The sequence below is a fragment of the Cavia porcellus genome, unplaced genomic scaffold (assembly GCF_034190915.1).
Source record: "Cavia porcellus strain 051 isolate PalLab524CR breed Dunkin Hartley unplaced genomic scaffold, mCavPor4.1 scaffold_9, whole genome shotgun sequence".
In the NCBI taxonomy this organism is placed as follows: domain Eukaryota; kingdom Metazoa; phylum Chordata; class Mammalia; order Rodentia; family Caviidae; genus Cavia; species Cavia porcellus.
In genome coordinates, this window is record NW_026947492.1 from 52,852,228 (window position 1) to 52,874,862 (window position 22,635).

Below are 22,635 nucleotides of genomic sequence, written 5' to 3' on the forward strand. Positions count from 1 at the left end.
TTTGTCTTCTCACTCCTCATTTTCTTCACCTTTCTTCAGAGAGTTTTATGCTTCCATTCCTCTAAATATGGAAGGATCTTTCATTACTAACATGTGGCTATATGAAACAGGTAAAAAATATTTTTCCTCATCATATTTTCCTGCCAGTGCACTTTTTGAAAAAATCAGGATCTGGAAGGATGCTCTATGCTTTGTATCAGAGATCTAATATACTGCCTGACATAAAATACACTTTTAAGTGTTTGTAATATGAATTAAAACTAGAAAGATTTCAAAACAACATAATATTCCCCAGATAATAGTACTTGGACTTCTTTCATTGTATCACTTTAAAGTTCACTTGTTCCTATATTTATCTCCCTGAGGCAGTTTTCAAAACCATGCACAAAGCAAAAACAAGAAATTATTAAATATACCATATGTTATGATTTGTGTCTAGATGTCCCCCCAAAGCCTCTTTTAGTCATAGGTGGGGTTCTTCAGAGATGCATGGATCTAGCAAATGCGATGCTAGGATTAAGGGTGTGTCATTACTACATCAGTCCCCTGATTAGCTTGGCATCACTTTAAACCCCATACCCTAGATAGATTGTAAAAGGAGAGAAAGCTGCTAAGATCCCTTCCTTTCTTGCTACCTTCTGCTTTCTATGAACTGTTTCTCCTCTTTGATACCTGTCGTCCATGCCACTGTGCTTTGCAGCCAGTCAATTATGTACTGAACCTCTACAAACTTTGAGCTAAGTAAAGTTTTCCTCCTTTAAGTTTGGTTTTTGGCTATTTTTTCTCAACAATGAAGAGAAAGTAAATAAGACGCCATACATTGCTAAAATTTGAAAAACATAGCAGTACAAAAATATTCAACATACCATAGATTACTTAACTTGTAAAAATTATAAGCATATACTTACATTTTGAACAAGAACTTATGTCACCCTAAAATTATAGAGCAAAAATATAGAATTGCATTCTTACATCTGTCTATTACATCATTATTTATATTTGCTAAATATTAAGGTAACTAAAATACTTAATCATAGAAATTGGCCAAATAAACTATAGATCTGAATTTATGTGAAATTATTGTCAGGAGACATTGTAAGTTTAATTGCCAAAAAGTATATACAACATATTATCTTTTCTGTAGGAAAGACATGAAAATAAGAAAATGTTACTGAATCAAGTTATTTTAACATTTAAACATTAATAAAATATTAAATATTTGTTGATATTACATTAATATCTATATATGTAAGAAGATACACAATAGGCATCATTTATAAGACTAGTACACATAGAAAATAAATTGAAAGAGACAGGAAAAAGTAATAAATTTTCTCAATGTACATTGTTGTATAATTTGACTTTTGAAAACATGATGCTATACATATTCAAAAATATAAGATTGTATGAATAAGGGAAAAATGTCTCAAACTAAATTGAAAGTAAAATTGAAGTAGGAGGCAAAGATTAATGCAAAATATTTATAATATTTTAAAAGATTTGATTATATATCCTCAGCTATGGTCAGCATAGGTGGGAGTATCATTTTGTTTCTTGCAGTAGTGTGGGTAAATTAATTCTGAAAATACTTTCAGTTTATTACAGGACTGGGGCAATGCATGTGTTAATATTGAGGAGAAAAGTCATTTTTCTCTGAAATAGACACCTACTATAGACATGGAATATAAGAAGACAAAAACAAAAATCTTCATTTAAAAGGGTTTCAAATTTGGCATGTCAGTATGAATTAGTGATTTCTGGAATATGGGAGTATATTTCTGGATCTTTACTTTATACTTCATGCATTTATATATTTTTAGTGGACAGAATAGAGACTCAATGACACCTAAACAATAATAAATAAAGTTAACTCAGACCTTGTTACTATTACTGTTCCACACTAACGTAGAGAAGCAGCTGATTCCAGGACTGTGGAAAATTAGGCAGGAGAGAAGACTGGAAGATCTTCTTATGCTAGAAAGTAATAAAGTGCTGCAAAAAATATGAGCCCATTATAGAAGTATGTCTCAAGAATAGGGTGAATGATTTAAGATGAGTTCCACTGGCCAAATCTGGTACTATGTAAACACAAAAATAATTAAGTAGTAAAGAACTATAAATCATTGAAAACTAAGAATTAATTTGATCATATTGACTTATGCACAAATCAGATCATTATATTAACCACTGAGAAGAAAGGAGCCTTGCTTAAGGTAAAATTATGACAATTGACTGGTTAATGTAGGAGTATAGAAGTTGGAAAATTAATGTTTTGCATCATCACACTAAAGACTGGTTTGGGAAAGAATAATCAACAATGGATGTTAAACTAGAGGGGTATATAGTATATTTACATGGTCAATGTACACAGACATGTGTCCACATGTGTACTGTGTGTTAATACGTAACATTGTGTGTCCTCACTCATATACATTTGCATACACACACAATGATCTCCAATGTTGTATTCAGACTCCATGTCTATTTTGCCAGTTTTTTTCCCAAATCTGTTGATTTTAAGATCAACACACAGGACTTTATTTCATTATTCATTGCCTCTATTTACAAGGTTTTATCCTTGAGCAACTTACTTAACATTTTTTTCCATTCTCTCATTTTGTTAAGAGAACATAATAATAACTCTTACTTTTGGGAATGTACAGAATGTTAAAATCAATACCTATACACAGAGCGCAACAGAGGTTTAGCACATATGGCTAGTCCTTGAGTTATTATTGCATTTCTATTATAATGATTAATGTGTTATGAAGATGCATTTGTACTATAAATCAAGCTTTCATTCTTTCTGGCATAGTCAGTTTCTCTGCCATCTTTTCTTATGTGTACAAAGTCAGTTTGCTTCCACTGTCTGTCGATAGCTCCCAGTGAGCATTTGAGCCAGACCCAATATGACTATAACAGCTACTGCCAAGATTGTTAAGTGCTGGGATGGAAGAAAAGTGGACCTAACCACATTTTTCTGCCAGTGATACTCTCTGAGTGAATATATCTGAAAGAAAAAAAAATTGTTTGATTTGTGTACCAAGAGGTAGAATATAATATTAAAGTGCCTTAGCCTTGTTTGTAATGACTCTGAAGCAGCCCTTCCCCACACACTCTGTGTCAAATAAATCAATTCCTCAGCTTCAACTTGCTCTTGACACTGCCTTTAATCTTTGAACTATGAAATGCAAAGAAATCTTGTGTACACTCCTCTTGCTCCATCTGCGTGTGGCTGTCAGGAAAGCAGTCAACAGCACTTGGTAACAGAAGTTAATTGGAAGGAGATGGTGTCTCCAGACCTTTGGGTAATTATTGAAGTCACTCAACTGGTAGCAAAGAAAGCCTTTGCCTTCACACTGTTTGATAAAGAGACTCTTTTCCCTCCTTACATAGGCACAGAAACAAAACAAAGCCAAACAAAATGAAGCACTCTGTTTGTTTGATAAACCGAGGAACTACTCTAAGGTGGATAAATAAAGGTTTAACTTCCACTTGCTTTAAATACATTTTAAAGTCTTTGAGAGGAAGGTACATTTAATTCACTGCTGTTCGGCTGGGGATTTAGCTCAGCATTGTACGCACCTGCCTGATAAGCGTGAGGTCATGAGTTTGATCCCAACACCAGAATAATAATAATAATAATAATAATAATAATTCACCACTGTGTCCAAGACACTTAGCCCTGTCCTTGTCTCAATACCAGGACTGAAGAAATTTTAGAACTATGCATTTTAAATGCTATTATTCTAACTCCACTAGAATTCTCATCATGAGTGAAACATTGAAATGGAGAAGATGGAAACTCTCTCAAATTGCACAAAATTGGTTTGAAATCTTTAAGATCACCAAGGATGACATCACAGTCAGACTGTTTCACCTACTGAAGATCACATCTTACCAATCACATAGGAATAATACATACCTCACAAAATTATGAAGATTCCAAAAGTTAAAATCTATTCAAGTGTCTAATATGCTGGCTCTCAAATTCTAAGGGTGTAATAAATCATGGTTTTCTTCTTGCTTCTTAATATGTCAAGATACCATTACATGACTTGTCTGTTCCACTTATGACTACTGTTTTGCTTCAGGTCTGTATTGACTTTAATGTGACTGGTTTAGAATAAAACCTCAAACCTTAGATTCTCTCCCTTCCATCATTCTCATTGCACTAGGTTTGCATTTGTTTCTTTTTAGCTAAATAACACCTTTTAAACAGAAATTCAAGACCCTAAGGATGATTTTTATTGTGTTCATATGAAGCAAGCCCTGTGAAATGGATTAGGCATATAAAAATAAACATATTTTGTCCCTTTGTCTAAGAGTAATTTTAGTTTTATCAGGGAAGCAGGGAAATACACATTCAATTCAAATATAGCCTAACAAACTACAGATGAAAGAGACTTTGGAAAAAAAGTGAGTATAAGTACAGAAGATAAAGCATCTAATCCTAGTGAGAAGGAACAGAAAAGTCACATTAAGGAAAGGTCAATGCAGGAGCTGTCATTTTAGATGGACTTTGAAGGATGAGCAAGTGATTTCTAGGCTTACGACAGGCAAAATATCATGCTAAGAGAACATACTTACATAAATTCCAGTGTAATGTACGTGCTAAGAGATGACAATATATACATATTCTCTATGTTACACAGCAGACGAGCATTCTTAATAAGTTAATCTAGAGTCAAATGGATGGTCCAGTATAGGAATGAATTGTAGCTATTAAATAATACAAATGAAAGTGGAGTAGGTAGCTTCCCCAAATGAGGTGAAGCTTCAGAATGTGGTCTTTTTAGGCTCAAAGTTTAGGCTTGTCTCTATCCAGGGGCCACAGAAGGGCCAACATGAATTCTGCCAACTCATCAGATGGGGAAGATGCACAGGGTTGATTTTCAACAAATTTCTGGTCGCGTGTTTCACACAAGGTCAAGAAAGTAAGGGGCTGAAGGCAAGTGGAAGACTGAATAGAGCCCAGATGACAGGGCTCTTCCCCAGGACAGTGACAGAAGCAATGGAGGGGTGGGGGATGAAACATTTGAACACAGCTTTAGGAAGCTGGCAGGCACTGAATACAGGAAGTGAGTGAAGCAGATAATTTGTGTACTTTGATGACAGATGGCATGATAATGTGAAATCAAGAGGAACTGTTATTTGAATTTCCTAACTTAACCCTAACTTGTTCAATAAAAACAGGATTTTGTATTTAAACAAACAATCAGACTTGGCAATAGAAATACAAACAGTAGCATAATTCATGAAACTATTTTTCCTGTTATCTGCACTTCAGTTCTACCGATTTAAAATGCACTTAGAATTTAAAGCTAAAAGTTTGGAAAATTGGTAGTAGTTCATAATAATTTTTGCATTTATGAAGTTAAGACTTGACATGTACTTTCTAAATCACTTTTTAGCTAAAGTGAGAAAACATCAAAAAATAAAAAAGTGACTTCTGATCACACTTCCTAATATAAGTTCATAAATTTAAATAACAGTAATTATTGGACTTCTATTTAAATTCCAGTTGTTGCCAAACTACACAAATGTCCATAGCAATCCCTCCATATAACCTCATGCAGGAGAAGGCATTTGATAAATAGGGTTAAATGAACAGTGATGGGGCTGGGAATGTACGAAGTAAAAGAGAATTCAAGCCAGGGCGACAGCCACATATAATCCAGACTTTGACCTTTAAAGAGCCAAATCTGTATACACAATTAATGTTCTGGAGATTCTTTTAAAGTGTTTTGTTATACCAGTCAACAAGTATCTATTGTATACTTGCCATTTATCAGAATTTTTTATAATGTAAAATGCATACATCTGCCAAGAATATGGAAATGTCTTAATAGCTTTTTTTCCAAAACACTGCATAAGGAAACTCTAAATCTTAGAAAAATACAAATTATGTAACTAATAAAGTTAGTATTTATTAAGTGCTTATATATGCAGGGCTTATCACATAAAAATACAAATTGAGAATTGTGTCCTTGTATTCCTATATTACAGAGGAGTATAATGACTAAATTGAGCAAGGCCATCCAGAAGTCTAACTTTGTTAGATTAAATTTCTTTCCCTTCCACTACTGTACTACACTGTGTCACATGGCTTGCTTTTCTGTAAAATTATTTTTTAATGGGGATGTTTAATATAATTTGCTTCTTTCTAATTCCTGATTCTTTTTACACCTAGCTTTATCCTAAAATTTGTCAACATCAAAAAAGAAAATTATGTTAGATTTCAAGTCATAGTGTGGAGTGGTCTTATTATGGAGCTATATGATAGTGATTGCTTTGAACAACATTGAAAGGAGAGTTTTTGGTTTGATATTTTTGTACTTTCTTCTTTGGTTTTTACAAATAAATGCACCTTTCTGGATCTTAGTTGTATAATGCCCCGTTCTGAAGTCTTTTGTGGAACCATGAAATAGGTCATTGGCGTGTATTAGGGTCTCTGTGATCCTTTTAGAAAGTAATACTGACAGGCAAAAATAGAAAAGATGTTTTGTCAGAAGTTAAGTTTTACTATATATCTGATTTTGTACAAATTAATTAGCCTTTCTGAGCTTTAGTTTCCTCTTATTAAATAAAGATAATAATCAAATACCATAGTGTGATAGTAAAGATTACATAATCAATTTAGATAGAATGATGGATGGATGGGTGACCTAACAGAGATAGATAAGAGAATATATAAGTCCGAGATACCAAGACTAAGTCTTAGTAAAATACAAGTTAAATGATTAATAAAGTTAACATTCATTAAGTGTTTTTATGTGCAGGGCTTATTCCAAATGTTTCATCTATATTTTTATGTTTATAGCCATAATTCTATGAGATTTGTAACTTACTATTTCCATTTTAATGGAGATAACTGTCATTTATCTTAGATGGGTGTTTTGCCAAAATTTCTATAGCTGTCAGTGAAGACAGAATATAAATTTATATTTCTCTAATTTTAAAATTCATGACAAATCAGAGTTTGTTACCCTGCACTTTAAATTTTATGTATAATTAAGGAATGAAATCTACATAATCTAGTATTTGGTGTATAAATGATTGCTTATGGGGAAACATACATCAATTTAAAAAGTTATGATACATATCAAAATGTCAGTAACCAGGAAGTAGCTAAAAACTACTACATCTACACAATCTAATAGGGCTACAATTAATTAAATCTCATAAAATAGCATGCCAAGAGTGTTATTTAGCCTCTTTTGATGATTCATTTGATTCTTATGGAATACAACTTCTAGAGATTTGTTAGAACAAATTAAGGTGAGAATAAAAAAATAGGGCAGTCACACCACTGTGGCTTCGAAAGCGGCAGCCCATGTGACCTGTCTCCTGAGCTGGCTCCACTCACTGCTTGCAACTTTCCTCAGCTTTTCATGATCCTGCTACCTCTAACTTCCTAGGGTTTCCACTGCATGTTTGGCTCCACTTTCATCATTTCCTGCACTGTACTCTCAGAGGCACATGTTGCCTGAACACACCTCCCCAAAACCACCTTTTGAAACCTAGGCGGGAATCTCCGTGCCCTCACAGCTCTTGCATTTGCATTCTTGAAAAGCATACATGTATGGTGCTAAGGTGGGCTGCCTGCTCAAACAGTAGTACCCTGGCCCCATTATACCACAGTTCCAATAGCTTGTGAGTCTCTGGATGGCTGAACATGGAAAACTGACCCTGGAGAACCAGTACTCTTGGAGGGTCTTCTCCAGCAGGGCACATTAGGACTCTCTTCTCAAAGAAAAGAATTACTCCTTCCCATCCATGAGTCCTCAAAAGGTGGAATATACCAGATTTGTAAGATGTCTTCAAGCCATCTTCTCTGTTGTCCTGACACAAAGTACTTACCTTCTTTTAATTCTTTCAGCAACCACACTCTCTTTTTTTCAATTTTATAGCCAAGCTTCAAACCATTTGATCAGTTTTTTTGCTTGTGATTCTCAAAGTAGATCTGGCTAAAAGCAGTCAGCAGTACCTATGCCATAGCCTGAACTTGGGCTGCTTTGAAATTTCTTCTGCCAGATTAATCAATCCATCACCTTTAAATTTAACCTTACACAAAATCTTAGAAATACACTAATTTATCCCCAAAATAAACCAAATATGGACCCTACTTCAATTTCTAATAGAATCCCAATTCTTAACTGAAACATAATGAACCTGGACTTTACTTTTCACATACATGATAACATTTTTGTCTTCTAAATCTAACCAGAGTTGTTCATCAAGAATTGTTCACAATGTTCTAAGCTTCTCTAACCTACATAAATTTCACCCACAAACCATAGGATTCTAAATTCATGGTCAAGAACAGTCACACAAATGAACCCACTTTGCTGATACAACTTTTTGTATCAGTCAGATTTCGCATCACTTACAAAATCATCAACACCTGCCACATAAAAGAAGAGAGGTATATTTTTTTTCACAATTTCAAAGTGCTCTATCCATAGTCAGCTAGTTCCAAGGCAAACATGCTGTGGTAGAGGAGCATGGCAGGATAAAATTTCTCACCTCATGGCAAACCGGAAGCAGAGAGAGAAGAAGAGGAACTGGAAGCATAATATATGCTTCCAGGTCATACCCTGCTGTGAACCAGCTCTAACCTTTCCCCATCTCCTATCAGCAAATTCAGTTCTTAAATTCATCAATGAGTGCATTCACTGATGGGTACAGTATCAAATATTACAATCAACTTCTAAACACTTGAGTCTTTGGGGGAACAATTTAGACACAAGTCATAACAGATTGTGTATCTTTATTATTCCTTGGAGGGCATATTTTTCATCAGCCCTGTCAAGCACCTCTCTAAGTAAAGGACTGATCTGCGTCTCTCAGTTCTACAGGTAACAAAAGCCTAGTCACTCAAGGGGCAGAACCTGATGGGTATCTCAGAATAGTAATGAAAAGAATATTTTTAAAATAAGTTTTTTTTTACTTTTATAAGAAAATATTAATGATGATCTAATTCCCAGACACAGTAATATTCCCATTTGTCATCGGAAAAAGTCCAAATCCGTTAGTACCAAGTATGCATTACATTTATAATATATTTATTCTAGGAGCCTCATAAATATATGGAGGCATAATTTTGAACAGATATGTCACTGAAACTTCAGTTGGCTTGTGTGCTATTGGAAACACGGTAAAGTATATGTAATTGGGGTGGGAAATATGTTCATGGAAATACTTCCCATAATATATTACAAAACAGGAATTCAAGGCTCCAAAGCAGAATCAGGAAGGCGTCCTCACACTAAGCAACTGTCCTTAAAGACAAAAGGAAGTTAGCCAGATAAGTAGTCAAGTTGAAGGAAAAAGCTACTCTAGAGAAGAATCAGAGAAAATTAGAGCCTAAGATGTATGTTTAGCAGATTACTAAAGAACACTTGTGAGCATGTCAGGGTGAATGATAAGGGCATAATCCTCAGGGCTCTATCTAGCCCTTGAATTCTTTCTCTTGGGCTTTTCCATAATTTCTGCTTCCTACTTTCCATAGTGTATGCCATCTTCCTCCACCATCCGCTTCTACCTTATGTTAATACCTTGGACACAACTGTCTATGGACTGAAATTCTGAGCCAAAATAAACAGTTTTTACTTTAAATTGGATCTGTTAGGTATAATGAGCCTGCAGTTGAAAGCTGAATAATAAACAAAATACATAAGTAATATGGTATTTATAGTCAATGAAATATGAAAAAAATGAATGCTCAGGGACAAACTAAAGGCAAATGTTTTAAAATTGGCACATAGAATAATACTCTAAAATTATTAAAAACTACTTTAAAGCAGAGGTTCTTACATACAATATTAGATAATCACACTAACCAGATCCATTAAATCTTAGCTTTTCATCTGCTAGTGGAACATATATTTTGTTTTGCCATCTAGCATTGTAATGTACATTGTGGAATGAAGCATATGCCACCTTTCTGACTCTATGAAGATTAAAATCTATGCAGATTTATATTAGAAATCTTATTTATATTTTCATGTTATACTAATAAAAGAAACACATTTTCTCTAATTTTATTGTACTATTAAATAAATGTATAAAATGCATGTCATTACTACCATACCATGGTTAATATCACAGACTTCTAAAGAAGTATTACAAACATAAAGAATATAATCAAAACTAAAACTTCACTCATCGTTTTAAAAAAATGTATCTGAAGTTTCTTACTTTAATGCTGAACTAGCCAGTGATAAGTATGATCAAAATGAAACGTAATTTATCCATTTGTTTAGCAATAAATTTGCATTTGTACTCAAAATTACAATTTTTCTGTTTCAATATTTCTAAAAGAAGATAGCTTAATTGATGTCTCTGGTCCTGAAATAATTTATCATCTTAGTCTTATCTTGTTAAAATTTAGCAATAAAAGTATTGCTTATTATTGTTTATATCTCAATCTAGCTACTATATAGCGTGATGCAAATATATATATATATATATATATATATATATATATATATATATATATATAAATTCAAGTACAGGAACTAAACACAGCGTATGCTTTCTCCTAACCATTTATTCTACCTTGAGCCATGAACACAGACTTCACTTTTGTGTTTTTTCTTCAAAAGCGTATATAAATTCCACAAAAAGCTGCTCCTTTCTCAAAACCCTCATGGTCACAGTTATTTAAATATTTAATGCCATCAAGCACAAGACAGGGCATGCAATGAGCATGAACTGCACTATAAAACTACAGTAATGGGTTTAGATCCCTTGGGTCACCCGTGTGCTCTGTACTGATACATTAAATGATGGAAAATTCTCATCAAGATATGAGTTTTAATACTTAAGAACCTGCCCATCCATAACCACTGGCAAAATTAATTATAGATCTCTAAATCTGGTATGTTTTCTTAATATCTTGCATCACTTTATTAGTCTTTAGTCAAATGAAAATGTTAGGTGTGGTTTTGGATAATTCTTGGTAATTCTCCTTTCCCATGTGATCCTTTCCTACATATTTCAAGTTTTTCTAACTTACTGAGTCTCTGAGAAAAGCTTTAATTACTGATTAGTTGCATCTGTCTGTTGAAATGAACACAGTTTTTAGCGACAGTAGCAAAGTGCTGAAAGAAGGCAAGGACCCTTTCCATCAGGGCGTTTGGCTATTTTCTCTCCAACATTCATCCTAAAATGAAAGTGAAAGGCAATAAATACAGCAAAAATTATTATCAAGATATTTTTCCTTCTGAACAACATAATATGCCTTTTTAAAATGACCCAAGTGATCTTTTCTTTTAAAGCTGAAATTATGGCTTTATCAGAGCAAATGCATGCCATACACATAAAGAAAGATCTATCTCAAAGAAGTTGAAAGGAATTTGTAGTGAAAGACACATACAATTAAATGTGTATTTCAATTTTACCAGGTAGTGCAAGTTATTTAATTTCTTTAATCTGTAGTTTTCTAATTAATAAAATGGAAAATACAATACTAAATTTTAGAGTAGTTACTATGATTACATAAAATGTTATACAGAAGGCTCTTATAACAATGCTGGCTATTACACATCATTATATGATCACTTAAAATAAAAATATTACTTTATACAATACGAAGCACCTACCTAGGATTTCTGTTTACTAGGGTTTGCTTAAACATGAACTCACAAGTAAATTGTATCAAAATCTTTGCCGCTCATACTAATGAAAATTTGAACCTCTCATTTCATAGTGATATATTCTTTTATGAATGCTGTAGCATGAAAATCTGCTAAACTCAATCAAGTTGTATTTTTCTCTCATCTTCTCTAATATGTGTAACAGAACACAGCTGCAGGGTATAGTAGAATTCAGTTAGACTTTTGCAACCATCTTCTTTAGCTCTCTCTTATCACATTTGAGCTCCTGTCTTTCCATCATGTGGATCTAGTTCCTTACGCTTTTCAAGCTACATTGCAAAATATTTTCCTATCTGCCATTGGATTGGCCTTCATTGTTTTTTCTTGATTCCACTTTTTTTCTAAGAATGACAGATGCCAAGATAGTGATATGATGATGATCATAATCATGATTGTAAAGATACTACCAAAGATCTGTCCTGGATTTGGGAATGGATTTTCAGTCATAACTCTGTGGAGAAGGTTAAAATCTAGGCACTGAATCCCTTCTGGATAAAAGATCACAAGGTCATTTGGGTCACATTGGCTCACTCTGGGGCAGAATAAAAGTAATCTCACAAAAAGAATTAGGACTGCATAGCAGTAAAAAGTAAGGCTGTAACCACTGTTAATTCCCTATTATCTTACTTTGAAGTCCTGTCTCATTTTCATTGTTTTATTAGATTGGGTTTTATCCTGTTTTATTTGATTTTGTTATAACTGATGGCATGGGCAGCTATTTCAAAGATAACAAGATATATTATGGTAGCCATTTTGGATTCACTATTGTCTTGTTTTAAAGTCTTTTATTGTATTCATTGCTTTGTTTTCATGGTTTCTATTCTGCTATGTTTTGTTTGATTTTTATTATGTCTGAAGCTATCTGCAGCTATTTTAAAGACAACAAGAGGTATTATGGTAACCACTGTTGATTTTTGTATTGTTTTGAAATCCTGTGTCACTTACACTGGTTTGTTTTGATTGGTTTTATTCTGCTTTCTTTTGCTTGTTTTTTTCTCTTTAAAATAAAAAAAAAACAGTATAAAAGAAATGATAAGACTATGAAAACAAGTTCAGTCCATCAGAATCAAGTCTTTCAATTATGAGTATTATATTTGCAAGGCTTATTTTTAAATTTCTTACTATTTCTTAAACTTGGCAAAACTCTCAGTCAACCTAAACAGGCTTGCCAAAAAACAGCAAAGTGAATTTCTTCATCATTTTTTAACCTATATTATCACATTGTTGTCATAATGTTCTCAGGTAAAATAGAAAAGTAGTATTGCACTGAAACTGTTCAAACCGTAGGTTGCGGAAAAATTTACTTATTATGTAAATTTTATTCAGCTGATGATTTGTTAACTGACTTTTGGAAATATGATAAAAAATTTAAAATTTCATATGACACAAAATTAATAATTTTAAAGAAATAAAATTCAATAGTTTTCATCCACTGCTCCACTGTACACCTAAATAGTGTTTTGTTTTCCTTTATTTGACATATGTTGAAAATTTCTAGATATCTTCACTTTAAAGTGTCTCCTATTCATTTGAGTGTATTATTCTTTTGTAGATGTAACAAGTAAACTCCAATATGGTGTTGGAAGAAACTTACATTTGGTATCTTAGAGAGCTGGAGGCCTTGCTAACCTAATGTTGCTGGCAGAGCTCTATTTCTTCCTAGGCCTTTGTGGATATTCTTTCTCTTGCATTTTCTAATTTCTAGGTGCTGTTTGTACTTTTTGTTCACAGTTATTCCCTTTATGTTCAAAGCTAGCAGCATGAAATCTGCAAATCTTTTTAGGACTCTGTTCCTCTTGCTTCCATCTTTCACTTACAGGAACCTTGTGATTATAACTGGACCCACTCAGATAATCTAAAGTAATATCTTCATTCCAGGATCTCTAAGCTATCACAGCTGCAAAATCCCTACAGTTATGAATAGGAACATTTACAGGTTCTAGGGATTGGAACATGGACAGCTGGGTTTGACAGGTTGTTAATTGGACTGTAACACTCAGATTGACCATTACATATTATAGAAGTCTTCCCTAAAATATATGTTAACTATCAGGGATATTATACTCATATGTTGTAATGGTTCCATTTGAAATTTATTACTTTGCCAGTTCCCACAAAAATATGTCCATTACATTATTTGTGAGTTGCCTCTATTTCACTGAATATTCAGAATTTTGAGAGGATAGCCTTATTTCTCACGAATGCTGTATTTCCTTTTCTCATGTTTTCCTTACTCATTCTTCACTTATCTTCCTTTTTCTTTGACTTCCTTGAGATCTCCAAACTCTCCCCTCTATCTCTTATGAAGAGTAATTCATTTTTAGACAACACTCTCAAACTTGGGAACCTCACTCAACACATCAGGGAAAAGAGCCTTCATATAGGAAGACTCTATGTTTATTGAGAATAACTGTGGCTCCAACTGCCAAAATAATATTCTCAGATTACAAATATAATGCTTTAATTTATATTAAGTAAAGATTATGATAATTGAGAAATGATGCTATTGCTATTTAAGTCATACCTGATGTGATCATCTGACATTTTCTTATTTATTCGCCTTCTTCACTTATTAGTTGTTTGCTTTTATTAAGTACTCATAATGAATTATGCACTTTCCTAATTGCAAATTCAATAAAGTGGAATAAAACATAATGTTTTAATCTCATTGACTTACTTTTTATTGATCGAATTTGGTTATTATCCAGTCATACCAGTGATTTGATTAACCTCTTTGGTGAATTGCAAAGACAAATTTATAGGTATAGAAGTCTTGAGTTTAATATTACTATTACTAGTTTCTGTTACAGATAAATATAAGTGTTTAAAAATACTTATGTGTTATAAGTAGGTGTTTAAATGTGTTAGAATATTTCTGAGAGATAAAATTGATTTTCTTAGCAAACTTCTTACACAAAAACATATCTAAGGTTCACAAATTTTAGTTCTTCTATACCTTTAGTGTAAATATGTGTGGTGGACTGATAACTGGTGGTCAACTTGCAATCCAGCTGAACTGAATCGACATGGTGCTGAGTGTGGATGGCCCACTTCAGGATGGTTGCCAAGAATAAAAGGATAACTGGAGAGGAAAAGTACAATGTTGTTGACTCTCCTGGAGGTGCTTGTTGAGATTCGTTCACGATGTGAACTTGGCTATTTTCATTGTTGAAGGATTTTGGGACCTCGTTGTTGCTGAGGATGGCTGTAGTACTTTTCGGGGAGCCCTGGTTCTTACTTTGAGCATTGCTTCTTGGATCTATTGTAGAACCTCAATCTACTAGCACAGACCCTTTTTCTCACTGACACAGACTTTCTGGATTCCACCACTGACCTTCGGGCCTTCCCAGCACAGACCCGTGAAATAGATTTGCATGAGACATGTCATGGGCTCTAGGTCTTCAGCTGGCTTCATGTAGGACATTGCTATAGGATCTGGGCCTCAGCTGCAATTTTTGGAGTATTTAGTGTGTGGATAGATTTCCTGCACTTTTCATGTTTTACTCTTTCGCTATTATAAAATAGTTTTGTAATTATGTGGCTTATATTGTCTTCTTCTCCTTGCAAACCCTAATTACAACTATATGCAACTTGAAACCTAGAGCTGCAACACAACAGGAACTATATTACTTTGTTTATAATTCCACCCTAATGACTAGCATTTACCAAATGATAAAATTAAAATATTTATTGAATAAGCACACATGCAAAATATCTAACAGCATACTGTAATAACAATTGCCATTTTGACCACTTACTTTATATGGGCTACTGTCCTGAACTCTGTGTACACAGTAAATTATTTTAGTCATGTCATGTTTTTAAGAAAAATAGAATGCAGAGATGTTACTAATTTGAAAGTAGATTTTCTGTTTTCTAGATAGCAAACTGTAAAACAATGTAATGTTTTACACTCATATTTTTCTATGTCACTATTGCTAAGCTCACAACTGGTCAAAGAGAAGGGGTTCAATGATTGCTTCTTGATTGTAAGGTACATCCTTACAGACTCACTTCAAGATGAGAAATCAGCACAGAAGATGTGGGCTTAGGATAATTCCTCTGTTAGATACAGAAGCAAATCAACATAGCTATAATACTATAATGTTATAATGTTAGCTTCCAAAGAAGTTTCAAGTGAGGGCCAGCTACACATCCAAGTATTTATATCAAATTACAATAAAGGGCAAGTATAAAATCAAATTCTGCTATGCATATAAACAGTTATTAAACAGAGAAGTTGATTACCAAACACAATGCTGTTTGTACAAGCCATACTGTTATCTTAAGGTCACATAATGCTCTTGGTACTCTAAACACTTTCTAGTTGTATGACATGTTCTTTTGGTGGATTTGAATGAAGGTAAGATTGTGTAAGTCTTGTACCAATAGTTGCATTTAAGCAATTATACATTTTACTCCACTAAAACCTGAACATATATCAATTTAGAATTAAACTGATGCTGTCATCTTTGAATATAGAGTTCATAAACCTCATACCATCCTATTTGAGAGAGGAGAAGCAACTCTTGCAAAGCATATAATCAATTTATATATCTATCCTACATAATTCCAATTTCAATAATGAGAATGAATATATGATAGTTATACTAATTAACAAACCATTAATTTCACCAATAAAAATTCATTTTAAATATTTATTAGGTTAATTTGCAAAGTCTCCGGTGTAATGAAAAAATAGAAAGACTTATAAATGTCTCTGGAAATAGCCTTTTAGATATTATGTCTGGTGAATGGCACTGAAATGCAGCTCTTAATTTGGATAACTGACTGATATTTATATCTTTCCACTGGCATACCATAGTGTTACTCTGTTTGTAATAAAGCTCAAACATACGCGTGTGTGTGTGTGTGTGTGTGTGTGTGTGTGTGTGTGTGTAAGCAACTTTATTCTTCTCCAGAGCCATCTGATCTCTGAAATTGAGGCCTGGGATTGTAGATGGATTCAGTTGCTCTTCTAGAAGTAGAACCTTCTGAGGAGCTTTCATTTTAACTTTGTTCAGATTATATTTTATTTTATTTTCAATTTCAAAATTATTTGTAGAGGATTTTTGATAATTCAGTTTTATGTGTTTCATATGTTATAGCTAACAAATCTTTTACATATTTTTATTTTCCAAGTGACTTACTAACAACTCATCTAAGATAATTAGGTTTGATATTAGTTTATTTCACAATTATTTGTTAGTTTTGATTTAGATTCTTTTCGCTCTCACTTTTACAGGTTTATTCCTTCAGAAAATGCAGCTCAGTCCACAACAGAGACACAGCAAATGCTGCTGATAGACTGAGAAACACTGCATTATGAGACCACCATTATTAATATTTTCAGGTTTCTTTACCTAATTTCAAAATGCTTTTTTCATTTTAGATCACTCCAGGTAGCTGTCTCACAACATCAATCTATTGATTCTCACCACAAGAAGTGAAGAAGAAATCACCAAGTCAGGTATGGCTTTCAGTATCAAAAATTACCCACTCAAAATTAAATATATGTAACGCACTTTAGACTGAAAGTAAAAAATAAATAAATAAATAAATACTTAAGATGGAACTTGAGGCAATTGATTTTGGAAATTATTAGAAGTAAGAGATCATTTTTTCCCCTAATACAAGATCTCTTCTGTAGAAGAGAATCTATTTATACAAGTACTTGTTAAGGCTTCTACATTGTAATTTTCTCCACCTAATAATTACCCTATCAGCACATATTCTGTCTAATGTCTTTAGTCACAGTTCTTCTAATGTAATCTGGTGTTCATTGTTCTTCTGTTTGATATGCATTGGAAGCCCACAGGGTCTTCTTATTCTAATCAGTATTTGAATGCATTGTCTTTGAAATGAAAGTAACAGTGATTAGTAGGACAGATGTTTCCCTTGAATGTGAAAATGTAAGGGTTAGAAACGCGAATTAAATGAATACTCACAGTCTTCGCATGCATTATTTTTGAGACTGTGAAATAAACATTATTATCAAATGAAAAATCAGGTACTGGTTGAAGTTGTAAAAATCTATGACCAGTAAAATAGATGACATCTCAAAAGAGCTCACAACTGTGCACTCTGGAGAATGGATACACAAGTGTAGTATGATTGTGACACGAAATAATGTTTGCTTTTATGCAAGATGATTTTGACAGAGATTGGGTGGTGTACAGAAAAGGAAAACAGAATAATCAAAATTTCATGTCATGTGTAATAGTATATAATAGGATTAGAAAGGCCTATGAAAGGATTATCATTATTCTTTATGTATTTTTATCATTATTAGTATTCAGTGTTTCTCTGCTGTTAACTGAAAATGCTATAAAAACCAGTTATTTATGACATTTAGTTGTCAATAATGTAAACAGTATACTAGTTGTTTTCTTTCGTATTGGTCATATTATCTCCTTTTTCTTTGTCTTAGTATTTATTCACTGGAATTTTTCACTGCATGATATCATAAGAAAAATTTGAAATGTGATGTATGTGTCAATAAACTGACTTCATTTCACAGTTAAGGAAAGAGTTGAAGCCAATGTGATGCTTCCTCCACTCCCCAACCAGGTTTGTAAAAATATTGTAACTTGTACTCTTTATTTAAAAAAAAAATGTGTTAAGCTTTTCTCTTTGATATTCAGAAACACTTGATGAGAATAGGCAGTTCATGAAGCTATAGATAAATATGAGCAGCCTCATGGTGAGTGCCCAGTTACCAAGTAACCCCAAGAACACTGGTCAACCTTAAAACCACAATGTAGGTGGCAAGTTACCATTACTCATGATTGATAATATGATCCTCCAAACTTCAGTTGCTGGACGATTTTATAGTAGCCTAATGTTTTTTGTCTGAATTGTTTAAACAACTATCAGTAAGAGATACTCAGTTTTTGTTCCATCTTTGAGTATCTTTGAGTATCTTTGTTCCATCATGGTTCTCCTGACAATTAAGCTGCTTAGTTTGTTGAAGAGTACTGGTCTCCTTAGATTATAGAACCATGGATATAATCTTCTCCATTAAAACTTCATACACAACTTGAAGATTTACATGAAGTATCTTTAGTGTTAACCCTCATGACTAAGAGGTAATTGATTTCGCAAATGGAGCAAGTGGCTTAACAGTGAGAGTTTGTGTTTCATAACACCTTTCCTACTTATCTTTGGACTTCCACCCTGATATACACAGTAGTTATTGTTTCTGAACATAGCAGTTTACTCAACATATACTTTTAAAACCTTTTATACTGAATTGGTGACAGTCTTCCAGTCAAGCACATATTTGAAAATGTTTAAGTAATAGAGTTTCATACTGCATGCTCTTGCATTCATGATTCTGAGCAAACTCCTCCCATTCTCCATGCTGGTCATCAAATGAATCACTTGTTGGAAGAAGACTGACTCATCTCATATTTGGCTTAGTATTTTTTATCTTTATTTATTTAGTAGGAGAAATATCTATAACTCTAGGAGAAAAGTGTCGTATTGATTTTCATTGGCTTTCTAGAGTTCCTATATTTTTATTAATTAAGGTACACAATATATTTTATCTTTTGTGTATTAAATGGAGCACAGCATTTTGAATCAAATGTGTCTTTTCTAATCTTTCATTGTGCTTACACCTACTTGAATATCAGTCCCTGTTTAACAATGACAGATTGTATCTATCTGTATCTACATCAATATCTATATCTATATCTGATGAATATAGCTCTTCTGTGTCACATTGTGGGGCATTTTAAAAGTTTCTTAAAATGATATTACATAAATAAAGCCATTTAAGTATTATGTAAATGTAATTACATATAGAAGTAATTACAGAGATATGCAATTCAAACTTTGAAGCTATGATATGGAGATATAAAGGGAAGAATAATTATATAACACATTTCCAAAATTTCAGCATCTAGGAAGAAAGTGGGTGCTGGCGTCCAGTAGAAGAATGAGGAGGAGAGAAAAATAAAAGTAAAAGGGAAGGGGAGAGGTTAATATACAACAACAACAACAACAACAACAACAAAACAGAGAGAGAGAATCTACATTGTAGATTCATAGTAGAAAAGCAGAAAAGTGGGGTCCCTGAACCCCTGTAAGAAGTACTGTATCAGAAGGGTGACACTGAGTTTATGTATAGAAAGAAAAAGAAAAACAGAAATATTGAGATCAAATCTGGAAACTTCATAAAGCAAAAACTTCAGGTACTGAATCTTGTTTGGGAAACAGATCAATTTAGGATTCAGAGAATTTCGTCTTTCTAAGACAAATGTAGCAACCAATCGCATACAATAAATTCCATATTTCATTCAAAGTCAAGACTTACCTATTTTCTTAAGCAAATGTTGAGCCTTTTTTTCCCCTTCCTTCACTTCTTCATTCCGGTGCTCCAACATTTCCACAGCCTGAATATACACAGTCACCTTCTTACTGGTGGACTCACTGCTACTTATTCTACCCACAACCTGTTTGCCACGTTGAAGCCACAGTGATTAAACTTTCAGTCAGCTCATTATATTTAGGGAGGTGATTACAATACTTAACATGGGCTAAGATTGTGCACACCACTGATTATTTAGAGCTATAGCTACCTTTAATTTTCCCATTTTCTCTGCTTTCTCTACTTTGTACTATCCACCCTCAGTCTCTCTAGATCACATACTTGTTCACATTCCTCTGTATATAAAGAATTCGCCATTGCTTTTTCTCCTGTTGCCCTTCTAAATCTCAGTTAAATATGTGTAATTAATAACATCAAATAAAAATAATCTAATCAGTTCTATTAAAAGTGAGAAACTATGATACTGGATGCAAAAACATATACCACTTATACATATGACAAGAAAAATATAATGATAAGATAAATTGAAAAGGACAAGTATAAAATAAAACAATACTAAGTTAAAGAAAGAGTAACTATAGCAGTATCAAAATGAATCCTAAATGGAGAATATTATACAAACAAAGAGGTTCAATATTCTTCTAACAAAGAAGGTCAACTTAATGAGTAGAATTAACAATATTAAAATATTATGTACCTAAAAATAGCACTTTGAAGAATATGAAGCAAAAGCTAAAGGAGTAACAAATATAAATCAATAAAACCACAGGCTTTATTTGATGTTTCAACACTTAGTTTTTATTTTAAAGAGAAAAAAACAATTATACACAATATCATATCAAGATGGTAGGAATTAACATTGTTTAACATATTGCATATAGTTATCTTCAAAATAGTTGCTTAGAGTAAAAATACAGGTATGCAAAATTGAACATACTACATAAGCATAAAACATTCTTTTCAATGAACCAAGAGAAAGTAGTAGTATAATTATATTAGATATCATTCCCTTCTTTATAGCTGAGTAGTACGCCACTGTATAAAAATACCATGTCTTTTTTTATCCATTCCTCAGTTGATGAGTATTTGAGTTGTTTCCAATATTTAACTGTTACAAATTATGGTGTTATAAACAAGATTGCAAATGTACCACTGTATAAGGTATGATGTTTCTTAACTCTTATAGGAAATAACCAGAAAAGGGATAGCTGGGTTGAATAGGACTTCTAGGCTTAGTTGATTGAGTAATCTCTACACTGCTTTCCACAGTAATTTTACCAACAGTGGATAAGAACTCCTTTTCTCCCACAGCCCCACCAGTCTTTGCTATTGGTTAATCTTTTGATGATAGCCATTCATTCTGGAGTTAGGTCAAATCTCAGCGTTGTTTTAGTTTGCATTTCTCAAATAATCATTGATGTTGAACATTTTTTCATATTTACATTAGTATTGCTTCATCTAAGAAGTGTGAGTTCATCTCAAATGCCCATTTTTAGATTGGATCTTTGAATTTGGGGTGCCTGATATTTTTTCTGTTCTTTATATGTTCTAGATTAAAGTTCTCTGTTTGAGGAACAGTGGCAAAAATTGTTTTCCAAATTGTGAGTTTTCTTTTCACTCTGTTGGTGACCTCTTTTTATGTGCAAAAACTTTGAATAAGATGAAATTTCAGTTGTTGGTGCTTTTAAGTGTATCTCATGCAGCTGGATTTTTGTTCATAAATTCTCTGCCTACCCCATGTCTTCAAGATTTCTACATACTTTCTTCCTTTTAATATTTAGAGTTTTGATCTATTTTGACTTTATCTTAGTGCATGGTGAAAAGTGTGGTCTTAGTTTTAGGCTTTGGCATGTGGAAAGTTAATTTTTATAGCGCTATTTATTAAACAGGCTATCTTTCTTCCAGTGAACATGTTTGGCCCTTTAGTCAAAGATAAGGTGCCAAGTGTCCTGGTAGTTGTGTCTGCATTTTCTAATCTGTTCCACTGATCCTTGCGTCTGTTTTAAGCACAGTAGTTTTGCAGTATAATATGAAGTCAGGGATTGTGATGTATCCTGCCATGCCTCTGTTGCCCAGGATTGCTTTGACTATTCTAGGTCTCTTGTGTTTCCAAATGATTTTCATGAATATTTTCTTCAGATATGTGAGGTATGCTAATGGTATTTTGATTCGGACTGCATTAAATCTGTGTAACAGCTTTGGGTGTTTGCTCCTTTTCACAATGTTTCTTTTTCCTATCCATGACCAATTTTCTGATATGTATTTCAGTTTCTTTTTTTTTTTTTTTTTCTGACTAATATAAGTTTCAATTTATAGATTTTTTTTTACTACCTTTGTTATACTGATTCATAAGTATTTCATTTTTGGTTGTTATAATGAAGGGTGTTGTTCCCCAATTTTATTCTCAGTGAGTTTATTGTTTGTGTATAGGAACGCTATTGATTTTTGAGTTTTGACTTTGAATCCAACTATCCTACTGAATTTGCTTATTAACTCTAGTAATCTTTTGCTGAAGATTTTGTGGTTTTTATGTAGAGATCCTATCATCTGCGAATAATGCTAGTTTAATTTCTTCCTTTTCTATCTTTATTCCTTTTATTTCTCTTTCATGGCTAATTACTCTAGCTAATGACCTAT

The 22,635-nt window shown here is 33.0% G+C and overlaps 1 protein-coding gene across 1 annotated transcript in view; it reads left to right on the forward strand.

The window, feature by feature from the left end:
• The window catches only part of Tenm4 (teneurin transmembrane protein 4), a 2,788,855-nt gene that overhangs the window by 669,524 nt on the left and 2,096,696 nt on the right, over positions 1-22,635 (forward strand). Inside the window, exon 3 of the mRNA XM_063256396.1 lies at positions 17,056-17,133. The gene's annotated coding sequence lies outside the window, so the exon portion shown is untranslated. The remainder of the gene's footprint in view (positions 1-17,055; positions 17,134-22,635) is intronic.